Source organism: Lathyrus oleraceus, chromosome 5 (genome assembly GCF_024323335.1).
Source record: "Lathyrus oleraceus cultivar Zhongwan6 chromosome 5, CAAS_Psat_ZW6_1.0, whole genome shotgun sequence".
Lineage (NCBI taxonomy): Eukaryota > Viridiplantae > Streptophyta > Magnoliopsida > Fabales > Fabaceae > Lathyrus > Lathyrus oleraceus.
In genome coordinates, this window is record NC_066583.1 from 377,377,986 (window position 1) to 377,393,040 (window position 15,055).

Sequence of the window (15,055 nt, forward strand, 5' to 3'; positions counted from 1 at the left end):
GTGGGAAGGGAGGGTGGTGAGAGTCAATGTATTCTTAGATACAAGGGCATTATATTCTTTTTGCATAGCCGATTTTGTAGGGATGAGTTAGGTCAAATTTTAATTATTTCATTGTATCACGAGATTATCGATTCTGGTCACCCACCATTTATATATGCGCACCAAGTCCAAAAAGTGTTGAATGCAATGAGGTGTATTGAAAAAACCAAGTCTCATATATCGATAATTCAGGTCATCCCCACCGTTTATACCCATGCGCCAATCTCAATAGTGTTGGGAGTAAAGGGTGTATTAGGAAAAACCCAAGTCCCAAATTGATAAAAGATAGAACACCCCTCACCTTACAAGCCGGTTTTGTAAGGTGTATTTAGGATAAACTATAATTTTATCATTAATTGTATTTTAATTTTAGAAATTGCAATGTAATTTTAAATTACTACATTGACCTTCACAAGGATTTAATAATTCAAGATTTTTAGGGTTATGCTTAGAATCCGTTAATATTAATTTTCTCTCGTTTTAGATATTGTTTGAACCCGCAACAATCTCTCTCCCTCCATCAGCGGAACTAAAGGGATATGAATTGATTTTAATAAGGATTTAAAATTTAAGGTATTTCAAATCCATAGAATATAAAAGGAGAAAATTTATGAGAAAATAAATTAAAGGGTCATTGAATACAAATAAAGAAAATAGAGAAAATATTATATCTTTAGTTCATGGAATTGAATGCATATATTGTTTTTTAAAATAGTTAATTATTTATGTTTTTAATTTATTAAATATACATATTTTAAAAAATAATTGTTTCTTTAATCTCTTAACCAGTGTCCCAGAGGCACTCGTTAACATTTTCCTAAATTATTTTAATTTCTTAAAGAATGTTCAACTTACATTTTTAATCTATTAACTAGTTTCCTGAAGACACTCATTAACATTTTCCTAAATTAAAATAAGGAAGGGACTTAGCTTCTAACACGTAGTCTCTTTCTAACACTTTAAATGTGTATGGTTAAGTTGAATTTTGTGGATCTCATAATTTATTGTAATTTATATATATTTTATTTTTACTCAATAATCACAATTAAAAAATATATCTTTGATAATATAATATTATTACGGTTGTTTAAACAACCATAGTAATAACTCATTTTCTTGCGCTTTAATTTTTTATTATTTTATTGAAGAAATTTCATCACAATCCTTAATAACAACTGTTATGATATGAAAGATTACTTGTTTCCATTCTCAACACCAACAATTTTTTTATTTTTTTGTTACAAAAAGAGTTTGTCCTTATACACTTATAAATATATTAATATTAAAATACTTATTACCATAATTATTATATAAAACCGTTGTGAATAATACTTATATTTTATTACGGTTTTTGTTAACAAGTGTGGTGATGCGTTTTATGTATATATAAGTGAAGTTATCAAGCTTTTGCATAGAATAGCCGTCACCTTGAAAACAAAATCCTAACATTTCTCTCCTCCACACGCAGCAAACTCGTCCTCATTATCTTCTTCATACTAAAAGGTAGTCAAGTTCATACGCTTTATCATTCTTCTTCTTTTTCATAAGCTTTTTTCCATGTTATTTATACGCTTTCTTCCAATTTTATGTGTATAAGTTCTTCCATATATCTTTGTTTTTCATACGCTTTCTCCTTTATTGTTATGCTTTCACATGTCATGATTTTTCGTGCTTTTTAGGTTATGTCAGTTACTATCTCTGATCGTCACTATCATCATCATTATTGTTTAAACTCCTCTTACAAATATAGAAAGTATATATTACTCCTTCTGAGAGTATACTTCTCTTCCTTTGGCGTTATCAAAAAGGCAAGAAATATAAATAGATAGATAAAAGCGAGAAAATATTTAAGCAGATAAATCACAGATAATTAACTAATGAAGGATGAATTTAATAATCAACCAAAAGATTATTCATTTAAAGAAAAACGATTATAAAAGAAAAAGATGTCGGAAACAAGAAAATAAGTTAGACAACAAAACAAGTAAGTCAACCAAGGAGTACTAAGTGTCCTTCTCATCGTCACTAAACATCCTTGACAGTAATGGCATCCCGGTATCAGCGAGCTTCAATGTCAGATCGTCAATCTTCTTGCTTGTATGTTTTTGCTCTTTGATTATGCTGTGGATAAAAGATTCAATAGAAGTAGTTTAACGGATTTCATAATCAAAGTCCTCAAAATTTGCTGGGCTTTATTGCTCATGTGCTTGTTGACTTTGAAAAGCTTTGCTTGCTTTAGCTTCTGCACCACCACTCCATCGATGATGATCATTCGCATCTTCCCCAATACATGTCTCTCTATCCTTTTCGAGTTACTAATGAATTTTTCTTCTTCTAGTTTTAAGTTAATATGCTTTCGTGATTATATCACCATATGGAAACCATGGAATCCCCTTTCTTTGGTTTTCCATCATGTGATAGATCAACTTGCATTCCCAATTAGTTTCAACTTTATTTGTTAGCAGTCAAGTTAAAATCAAATCAATTTTGAATGCTTTCCCAAAATTGTGTTTCCTTTGGATGAGGATATGTGTTGTTTCATAGAATGAGTTAATATATCTGGGCATATAGTCTGTGCTAAAAGGAATATGAATGTCATTATTTAAATTTGACAAGAAGGAAAGATCAATATTAACATAATTAAATTTTTCACCTACATCTATTTCATCCTGCTTGTATAATGAGCCGATGTAGGGAAGATCGCAGATTTCAACAAATTCTTCCACAATCAAGGAGATTGAATGCTTTTGTACCTCATAAATGATGATATCATCCTTGTAGTTGAGGTTGGAATATAACATCCTTGTGAAACATCTCTCTAGGAACATTCTTGATGAAGTCCTTCAACCCTGCTTGTGTGAAGACATTAAAAAGTTGTCAATTTTCAATGAGTAGGATGAGAGAAGATTCTTTGAAGCTAAAGTCTCTATTGAACTTATTCTTTTGTTCTTGCATTGAAAAGTCATTGGAGAATTAACCAGGAACATATGTGCTTTTAGAAGTTCTAATTATTTTTGATGTTATTAATGATGATAATAACACTTCAGTAGAACTGACAAATTAAAAAAAATTGTAAAAATAAATGAAAGCTAGAGAGTAAAAAGATAAAGAGAATATTGAAATGGTGGGAGAAAAATAGGAGGACAAAATTCCTTTCAATGGAATAAATTTGTGGCTAATCATTTAAACAATAATTTTTCGGTATTCTTATTTTCTTTCTTGTTTATTAATTTTATTTGATTCATGTTTACATATTTACCATCTTTTTTATTAATATAGAAATTGAGTGAAGAAAAAAATAAAAATAAAAAGAATTTAATTCTAAATTTAAGTACAGGGTATCATAACTGGCTTGGTTTGGGCTGGTTTTTTATTCTAAAAATGTTTGAATCGATGATACCTCTATCGGTTTGGTTTTGTTCGATTTTTAATGTTTTTCAAAAATGAAACCGAACCAAACTTATCGGGGTTTGATTCAATTGATTGATTTACATCGCTCTTTTTTTCAAACGTTATATGAATTTGTGTATTTTCCGCTATCATGTTTTTAAAAATAATTTCTACTATTATTTTTTCAAATATTATATTTCATATCATCTTTTTTATATATTTCATGCTCTACTTTTCAAATAATTTACAAGTTCATATAATCTTTTTTATTTATTTCATGCTCTACTTTTCAAACAATTTATAAGGTGTACTTAATTCATTAAAATTAGTAACAAATAAAATAAAATAATAATAATAATAAAAGGTTTTCATATACAAAAATAGCATACTTCACACCTCAAACACGTATCAAAATTAATTTACAACAAGACTAGAAAGAATCTTGTAAAATAAGAAGAAGCAAAAAAAATATAAAAAGAGAGAGGAAAACTAAACCAATAAAACTTAAAACACGAAGAAGGATAATTATAATCATCTGTTCAATTTATTGATTTGCCAATTTCTAAAAATTAAAATCAAGAACTAAACCAAACTACATTGATTTTTATCAATTTGGTTTGATTTTTGAATCAAACTATTAAAAATTGATTTTTTTTCAATTTGATTTAATTAAATTGTCGGTGTAATCATTTTTTTCTAATTCATTTACGCCCTTATAGAAATTTAAAAAGAAAACATATATCATGATGCTATAGATAATACTACATTAAATCCTTTTTTTCTTTAATTTATTGCATGGCGATAAATCTTTCTAAAAATCCCCATCTCTCCCGCTGTCAAAACAGCTAGGAACATCAACTCTAAAGACACAGATTTGAATTTGCAACATCTCAATTGTTTATCTGAGAAATAAAAAGATTTAAAAAACAAGTAAATTTTCTTGAGATTATAACTATTTCATAGAGCTCAACTTGTTTGCATTGCTAAATTTATAATAAAACACAATAAACTTGGTAATGAGAGATCATACACAAAAATATCACATTCTAAAGAGAGAAAAGTGATATTTTAAAAGCTATATGAATAACATACAACAGGGTTTTCATATTAATTCAAAGTGCATCTTGAAAATTGTCACTAATATGTTGTAATTTGTAGATCAGGACCATTATTATTATTCTAATGATGGTAAATAGTGATGATTCCCATAAATCATCTACCACAAAATATCGTTTTGGGCTCTAAGGCCACTCAACATCAAAACCAACATATCCAAATAACAAGATAAAAGAGAGCACAACAATATCTCTCAACATCAAAACAAATACAAGTTATCCCATAAACCCAAGTGTTACATGACCAGAGCACTATAGACTACCTAGTCAAAACACAACAAGAACTAGCCTCCGAATCTAATCCTTGTGCGGAGCACCACTATCTCTTGTACCTGAGTGATGTCGTGATAGAACATCATTCCAACAGAAGGGTGAGAATTCAAATCATTATAGAAAAACATAATAATATGAAATGTATAACAAACATACATATATTATGAGAATTTGTCACACTTCATACAAACATGCATCATATCATTTTATTAAAGAATCACATGTTTACCATCATATGACATGACTCAACAATCCACAAGTATTCATTTATAAATACTAAACGATGTACAAAAGTCATATTTCACAACATATCGATTTCATGTATATATTATCATCCATCATCATTTATAAATCATCATCAAATATGTATACAACTTTCACATGATTCCATAATGTATACAAGTCACCATTTCATCAGATGTATCACAAATATGCACACATATCACATCAACAACACATCAACAATCCATATCAAATGGATCACCTAAAATCCACGTATATGCATATCTACCAAAATCATATCCACACAATCATATCACATAATCGCACAAACAACAATTCACACCGACATGTGCGACTAAATGTGTGACTCAATATGATATGCATGTGGATCCCATCCGTTATCATTTACGGCTTACCGAGCATCTCTCAAATAGACTAGATAACCACCTTTAAAGCTCGATTCGGCCTTAAGCTTTCAAACCCCATTCGGCGTCAGGTTTGGGACAAGCAAATAATCTACGCGAGACTATCCAACATTGCCTCTTTCATAGACTCGTGCTAGTGTAAGTGTGCAGTAATAACAACAAGACTCGTGCAATTAAGACGATCGCAACCCCTTAATCATACATAAGCATACCACATCGAACATTTGCACAACATACACCTAACATGACTTCAACCCCAAACAATACATCAAATAGCATTCATCATCTCATCACAACACATTAACATAAAGCAAACAAGTCAATTCATGTTATTCGTCAAATTCACCAATTCACATCATCACATACGTAATTTCAAGTATTATGTTTCTTCACAAAATCCATCTAAAACCATCCAATACATGTCAAACAATAGAAAACATGTAATTCACATTCACCACACATACAACATACATCCATATTAGGATTCTTTTGATAAAATATTAATATATTGTTATCAAAATGAATATCACATTATAGATAATATTCTTAGCTTCGTAACGGTCCAAACGGCGCCTCAAACGGATTTACGGTTCAAAAGTTATTGAATTTACAAGTTTTTCAAAATGCTGTCAAAAACCAGAACAATTGTTGTTGCGAAAATGCTATCAAAAACCAGAAAATTTGTTGTTGCAAAATGCTGTCAAAAACTAGAAAAACTATTGTTTGCAAAATGCTACTGTCCAACACGAATTTTCATCCTAAAACCATATTAATCCATCATTTTTCATGAAATAAATAGTTATACAACCAATCTATTTCATATAGCAACTATTAGGATCATAGAAACAAGATTCTAAGCTCCACTAATTCTCACCAAAATTGCAAATCAACCATTTTCAAGTGAAACTCCAACATGCAATTATACACCAAATCATGTTCTATACACATACCCATTCATGGAATTCAATATAGAAACATCATAGCATAACATAAACATCAATTTCATGGATTAAAACATAAACACATGTTAGGGTTTCTCAAAAATCAAAATCCCCAAATCCTAAGTTCATGATATCTAACCCACATACATTACATATATTATATTTACCCATAACCACTTGAAATCCCACCCTTACCTTAGTATAAATGAAATCTCTAGGTCCTTCTTCTTCTAGTTTCCTCTTCTCCTCTTTCTCTTCTCTTCTCTTCTATTCTCTCTTCTTCTCTTGTTTTTCAAAACTAACTCTAATCTCTAAAACTCTTACTATCTTTTTAACTCATAATGGGCTTAACACACTTATCCACCTAATTAATTAGGCTCATTACTAGACAATTGTTATTTCTACTCATAAAATTCAATTATTCAAATAACACATATATTCAAATAATTCAAATAATCACCAAAACACATATTCAATTAATTATCACACCAAATAATGATTAATTAAAATAAATACCTAATAAATAAATACGGAAATTAAATCGGGGTGTTACAACATGCACCTTGATTATCTTTCTAGAGGTTTAAAGGTGTTTTAGAAAATTCAGAGATGTTTAAAAAATATTATGTGAGTGTGTGAGTTCCGTTAGTAATTTGATACTTACTCTTATATCTTTATATTTAAATGATCACTCAACACAAGACAAGGTGAGGTTTCACACTTCTTTTCTTTACACAACCTTGAAGCTTCAAGATCCCTTTCTTGATTCATAATTAACTTAAAACTTCATCTCGGACTTGATTCTTCTAATAAAAAAGGCTTGATATAACTTCTTTGTTAGATGAAAACATCAAGTTTTATTGGACAATAGATTATCAAACACTTCAACGAACACCGTTTGACATTAGGTGTTGTCCTTATTGAATTTTTCTTTACATCTTGATCTCACAAAAGCATATTGATAGAACATCTTGATCTTTACTTCTTCTTGACATATGAATATTTGACATCATGCAGTTTAACATGTTATGTTGTCATCATGAAAACCATCGTGAATATATGATAGTTGTAGACAGCTGTACCTGCAAGCACATAGATCAAGATTTTCTCCCTTTTTAGATGATGACAATGCATCTCTCAGGCAGGTGGAAAAAATAGGGAAAACATGGCTAAAAGATTGTAATGTTAAACTCCCCATTACAAATATAGAGAGTATATACTACTCCTTCTAAGAGTATACTTCTGTTTCTTTGGCATTATCAAAAAGGCAAGAAATATATACAGATAGATAAAAGAGGGAAATTATCTAAGCAGATAGATCACAAATAATTAACTAACAAAGGATGAATTTAATAATCAACCAAAATATTATTCATTTACAGAAAAACGATCACATAAGAAAAAGATGTCGGAAACAAGAAAATAAGTTAGACAACAAAACAAGTAATTCCAACAAGGACTACTAAGTGTCCTTCTCATCGTCACTAAACATCCTTGACAGTAATGGCATCCCGGTATCAGCAAGCTTCCATGTCAGATCGTCAATCTTCTCGCTTGTCCGATTTTTCTCTTTGATTATGGTGTGGATAAAAGATTCAGTAGAAGTAGTCTTAGGGATCTCATTATCAAAGTCCTCCAAATTTGCGGGGATTTATTGCTCATGTGCTTGTTGACTTTGAAAAGCTTCGTTGGCTTTAGGTTGCTTCTGCACCACCACTCCATCGATGATGATCATTTGCATCTTCCCCATTACATGTCTCTCAATCATTTTTGAGTTACTAATGATTTTTTTTCTCTTCTAGTTTGAAGTTAATATGCTTTCGTGATTATATCACCATATGGAAACCATGAAATCCCCTTTCTTTGGTTTTCCATCATGTGATAGATCAACTTGCATGCCCAATTGGTTTCAACTTTATTTGTTACTAGTCAAGTTAAAATAAAATCAATTTTGAATGCTTTCCCAAAATTGTGTTTCCTTTGGATGAGGATATATGTTGCTTCATATAATGAGTTAATATATATGGGAATATAGTCCGCGCTAAAACGAATATGAATGTCGTTATTTAAATTTGACAAGAAGGAAAGAGTGATATTAACATAATTAAATATTTCACCTGCATCTATTTCATCCTGTTTGTATAATGAGCAGATGTAGGAAAGATCGCATATTTCAACAAATTCTTCCACAATCAAATATATTGGATGCTTTTGTACCTCATAAATTATGATCCCATCCTTGTAGTTGAGGTTGGAATATAACATCCTTGTGAAACATCTCTCTAGGGACATTCTTGATGAAGTCCTTCAACCCTGCTTGTATGAAGACATTGAAAATTGTCAAGTTTCAATGAGTAGGTTGAGAGAAGATTCTTTGAAGCGAAAATCTCTATTGAACTTGTTCTCTTGTTCTTGCATTGAAAAGTCATTGGAGAATTAACCAGGAACATATGTGCTTTTAGATGTTCTAATTATTTTTGGTGTTATTAATGATGATAATAACACTTGAGTAGAACTTGCAAATTAAAAAAAAATGTAAAAACAAATGAAAGCTAGAGAGTAAAAAGATAAAGAGAGAATATTGAAATGGGGGGAGAAAAATAGGCGGACAAAATTCCTTTCAATGGAATAAATTTGTGGCTAATCATTTAAACAATAAGTTTTCAGTATTCTTATTTTCTTTCTTTTTTATTAATTTTATTTGATTCATGTTTACATATTTACCATCTTTTTTATTAATATTGAAATTGAGTGAAGAAAAAAATAAAATAAAAAAAGCATTTAATTCTAAATTTAAGTACTTGTTTGGTTTGGGCTGGTTTTTTATTCAAAAAATGTTTGAATCGATGATATCTCTATCGGTTTGGTTTTGTTCGATTTTTAATGTTTTTCAAAAATGAAACTGAACCAAATTTATCGGGTAATGGTTCAATTAATTGGTTTACATCGCGCTTTTTTTCAAACATTATATGAATTTGTGTATTCTCCACTATCATGTTTTTCAAAATATTTTCTACTATTATTTTTTCAAATAATATATTTCATATAATCTTTTTTATCTATTTCATGCTCTACTTTTCAAATAATTTACAAGTTCATATAATCTTTTTTATCTTTTTCATGCTCTAGTTTTCAAATAATTTACAAGTTGTACTTAATCCATCCAAATAAGTAACAAATAAAATAAAATAATAATAATAAAAGGTTTTCATATACAAAAATAGCATGCTTCACACCTCAAACACGTATCAAAATTAATTTTCAACAAGACTATAAAGAATTTTTTTAAATAAGAAGAAGCAAAAAAATATAAAAAGAGAGAGGAAAACTAAACCAATAAAACTTAAAACACAAAAAAGGATAATTATAATCATTGGTTCAATTTATTGATTTGCTAGTTTCTAAAAATTAAAATCAAGAATTAAACCAAACTACATCGATTTTTATCAATTTGGTTTGATTTTTGACGCAAACCAGAAAAAATTGATATTTTTCAATTTTATTTAATTAAATTGTCGGTGTAATCATTTTTTTTCTAATTCGCTTACGCAATTATATAAATTAAGAAAGAAAACATATATATATTGATGCTATAGATAATACTACATTAAATACTTTTTTCTCTTTAGTTTATGGCATGGCTATAAATCTTTCTAAAAATCCCCATCTCTTCCGCTGTCAAGACTGATAGCAACATCAAATCTAAAGACACAGATTTGAACCTGCAACATCTCAATTGTTTACCTGACAAATAAAAATATTTTAAAAAAATAGGTGAATTTTCTTGAGATTATAACTATTTCATAGAGCTCAGCTGATTTGCATTGATAAATTTATAATAAAACACAATAAACTAGCCTATAAAAATAAAATGTTGTGTGTGTCCATATAGAACCAACCCCAGGCATTACCATGAAAAATATCAAAATCTGTAAAATCAAATGATCAAAGATAGAATTAAACTTGGTAATGAGAGATCATACACAAAAATGTCACATTCTAAAGAGAGAAAAGTGATATTTTAAAAGCTATATGAATAACATACAACAGGGTTTGCATATTAATTCAAAGTGCATCTTGAAAATTGCCACTAATATGTTGTAATTATCAGATCAAGATCATTATTATTCTTCTAATGATGTTTTATTCTATAAAGACCTAGTCTAGGTTGTAGGACGGTGGAATAACATTGTCTCTTTTGATTTGTGTAATTTGAAGGGGGGGAAAGGAATTCCTAAAGTTGTTTCTTTGAAGGGGGATGATTATGTTCATCGAGTTTATCTCGTAAAATCATTAGAAGGAGACTTATGGCTAGTAAGCAAATTTATTGGTTTTCTTGAAGATGATGAATTGCCTAGTAGTGGTGCTGAAAGATTTGAAGTGTATCATTTAGAATTGGATCTCTAAAGTGGTAAACTTATACGAATGGTAAAGCTTAATTGCGTGTGTCCATATAGTAAACTTTTTTTTTTCTTTTTTCAAGTTTCACATTAATTATTGATTCAAATTACCTATAAGCTTAATACAAACAAACCTAAAAAATTCATTGTTTCAAATTTTATGACTTGTGATTCAAGGCACACATACAGTTTACTTTGACCATACGTTCAAACACAAAAACAGTTGTAATGGCTTCAGTCTAAATGACTGGGAGTGATAATTCAAGGTACATTTCTATGATAAAATGATGAAATTTAATAACGGGTAAAATGATACAATAAAATGATAGTCAAGTAACATATAAATTGATAATCCAGAAATATCTAAAAATGAAGTAAAACATGAAAACTACATAAATGATCTTAAACAAAATTAACATTGTTACTGACAATACATTTTCAATTATAAAAGAGACGAAACACTTTTTACTAAATTAAAATAAGTTTATCACACCAGAACTCTCACAAATATTTTTCACTCTCAAAGCATTAAGACAACTTTATGAAGAATTATAAATAGATGAAGTAAGAGAGAGTAGAAAGAAGAGATAATAGCTAGAGATTTAATTTTTGGTGTGAATAAAAAATGCGGAGAGAATGTATAACTATACAAGAATAATTTTCATAAAAAGGAAAAATATCCCTGGGCTTTTTAATAACTTAATCAATCCACACTTGGGTCTAATCGATTAAGATCTTCAAAAAGATGCAACCATAATCCCAAAACGGAATTTCTAATCAGTTATTTGTCTTAATCGATTAAGACTATTTCTAATTGATTAAGAAGTATTTTACATTGCTCTATTCAATTGTACTAAGTCCTTAAATGATTAGGAAGTGTACAAATGCTTCCAAAATGGTTAAGAACACTCTTGGTCAATTCCACATGCACCTTGATAGTTTTTCTTGAGGTTTAAAGGTGTTTTAGTAAATTCAGAGATGTTGAAAAAATATTATGTGAGTGTGTGAGTCGCGTTAGTAATTTGATACTTACACTTATATCTTTATATTTAAATGATCACTCAAATACAAGACTAGGTGAGGTTTCACACTTCTTTTCTTTACACAACCTTGAAGATTCAAGATCCCTTTCATGATTCATAATTAACCTAAAACTTCATCTCGGACTTGATTCTTCTAATAAATAAGGCTTGATATAACTTCTTTGTTAGATGAAAAGATCAAGTTTTGTTGGACAATAGATTATCAAAGACTTCAACGAACACCATTTGACATTAGGTGTTGTCCTTATTGAATTTTTCTTTACATATTGATCTCACAAAAGCATATTGATAGAACATCTTGATCATTACTTCTTCTGGACATATGAATATTTTACATCATGCTATTTAACATGTTATGTTGTCATCATGAAAACCATCGTGAATATATGATAGTTGTAGACAGTTGTACCTGCAAGCACATAGATCAAGATTTCCTCCTTTTTTAGATGATGACAATGCATCTCTCAGGGAGGTGGAAAAAATAGGAAAAACATGGCTAAAAGATTGCAATGTTTAAACTCCCCCTTACAAATATAGAGAGTATATACTACTCTTTCTGAGAATATACTTCTCTCCCTTTGGCCTTCTCAAAAAGGTAAGAAATATAAATAGATAGATAAAAGTGAGAAAATATTTAAGCAAATAGATCACAAATAATTAATTAACAAAGGGTGAATTTTGTAATCTACCAAAAGATTATTCATTTAAAGAAAAAAGATTACAGAAGAAAAAGATGTCAGAAATAAGAAAATAAGTTAGACAACAAAACACGTAATTCCATCAAGGACTACTAAGTGTCCTTCTCATTGTCACTAAACATCCTTGACAGTAACGGCATCCCTATTTCAGCGAGCTTCCATGTCAGATAGTCAATCTTCTTGCTTGTCCGTTTTTTCTCTTTGATTATGGTGTGGAGAAAAGATTCAGTAGAAGTAGTCTGAGGGATCTCATAACCAAAGTCCTTCAAATTTGCGGGGCTTCTTTAATAAGTTTAAGACCCTCAAATTTGTGAACCATTTCTTCAACAAGTTTATGAGCTTGGAAACCCTAATTCATCTAGGTATCTTGTGTGACTTATTCAACAAGTTTCTTCAACAATTGATCAAACCTTCCAAGGTATACCTCATATTAAATCATCTTACACATATATGATCCTCCATGAGTCCCAAAAGTCAAGAGAATGTCAAGCTAGCAAGATGGTTCATGGTGGTTGACCAGAGAAAGTCAACTAGTCAAAACTGGGGTTCCCTAGACCCTATCTCCTACACATTTTGTCATATGAAAATGATTCCAAGAGAAAAATTACTCAAAATGACATTCCAAACAACTTTCATGTTGAAGTCTAGAGCTAGTTTTGCTTGCAAAGTCATTTTTTATGGTGAAAGATTATAGGTCATTTTGTCTAAACCCTAGTTTGGAGGTCAACTTCTCAAGACCATAACTTGCTCAATGTTTATGATATAAAAGCCATTAAAATTCCCTGATCAAATTAAATATGTCGAATTCAACTTTTATGTTTAGAGGAAGTTCAAATTCAACTTGAAAATGCATGTGCCAAGAGGAAACATTATAGGTCATTTATGGCCAATACCATTGAACAAGTGATTTTCCTCAACTTCTAAAATGCATAACTCCTTCATGCCAAATCCAAATGAGGTTAAATTGGTGACCATATTGAAGAGGTTTGAAAGATTTACAACTCTGATTAAGGAACTTTTCTCATTTGAAGTCCATAGAAAACGTTATTCAAGGTGGAAGAAGTGAACATTTGACTTGGGACTTAGAAAATTTTCAAATATGTTTGATTTCCCAAACTTCCACCTCAAAATTTATCATTATCCAAGCTTCAAATGAAAAAGTGTTTAACATGAAAGTCTTTCCCCTTGATCTCACCTTTCCAAAAAGTCTAATATCATCTCATTTGGCCAAAGGATGAAGGACTTGTGCATGGGTGCAAATTGAAGAACCATTTAGATGATTTCCACTTCCACTTTTCATACACGATTGCATGGCCTTTCCACATGATTTCAGCATGGTTTACATTCAATTGTGGATCATATTACATCACTTGATAGGCCTATCACATGCCCATGCAAGCATGCAAGAGAATTACTCAAAATTTGCCAAAATTGGAAGTGTGTAGAAATCAATCTCATGGCCTATAAATAAGACCTTCATTGCTCAGAATTAAGGAACTCATGCCCAAGCTTTGAACCTGCAATCCCAAACCCTCACCATTGAAGGATAAGCTTGAAGATTTTATTTAAAAATCGAGTTTCAATTTTCCATCTGTTTTGAGATTGAAACTCCAAGAGTCCATACCTTTCATTGATCCTAATCACTTCCAACAAGCATCTGAAGCAAGGCCAAGCATAATTGAAAGCAAGATCATGCCAATCTGAAGCTCCATTGAAGGTGAATTTTCAGAATTTTCATCTCTTCGATTCTCCCTCAATTCTTCACCATTCTTGTTGATTTTTGTTTGTCTGAAGTCCTATCAATGTAGGCAAGAAGATTGAGTTGCTTTAAGGTCAAATCGAAGCAACTCAATTCATGATCCTCAAAATTCAAATCCCTATATCTTTTTATATACTTGGAAATGGAGAAAATTGAGGCCAGATTCATGCTCCTAAGCATTTTTCCTTCAAATTAGTGTATTCACTTTTCATTTTCCATAAGGTTTTGGTTGGACCAGTCCGGTGGTCCTCACCGAAGAAGATGACCGGAGCTAGGGCTTCGGTGGTGTGCTGACTTGTCCGGGACCATCTGATCTGAGTCTCATGTATAATCTCACACGTCCATTGTGATTACCCAGCGTGTGGCACAATTGACTCATGTACATGTGGAATGCGTGCTCTTGGCCATCTGATCTGCCACCTCAATTAATGAGGGAGATCAGATGGCCCTTGTTTTTTTTTATTTATATTTTACTTTATGATTTTTTTCATTTAATCCATTTATTTTGATTAATTCATATTAATTTCATTTTTAATCCAAAAAATCTGGGACTTTCACCAAAAAAATTCAAATATTTTCCACTTTCATTTTCTAAATTAAAATTATTTTTTGGATTAATTTTGACATTTTTTATGATTTAATTGTTTTTATGTATATTTTTAATTATTTAAAAATACTTCTGACTTTTCAAAAATTATGAAATTTTTTGTCTAAGGTCTTTTGACCTTGTTTGACCTAGGATAAATCTCT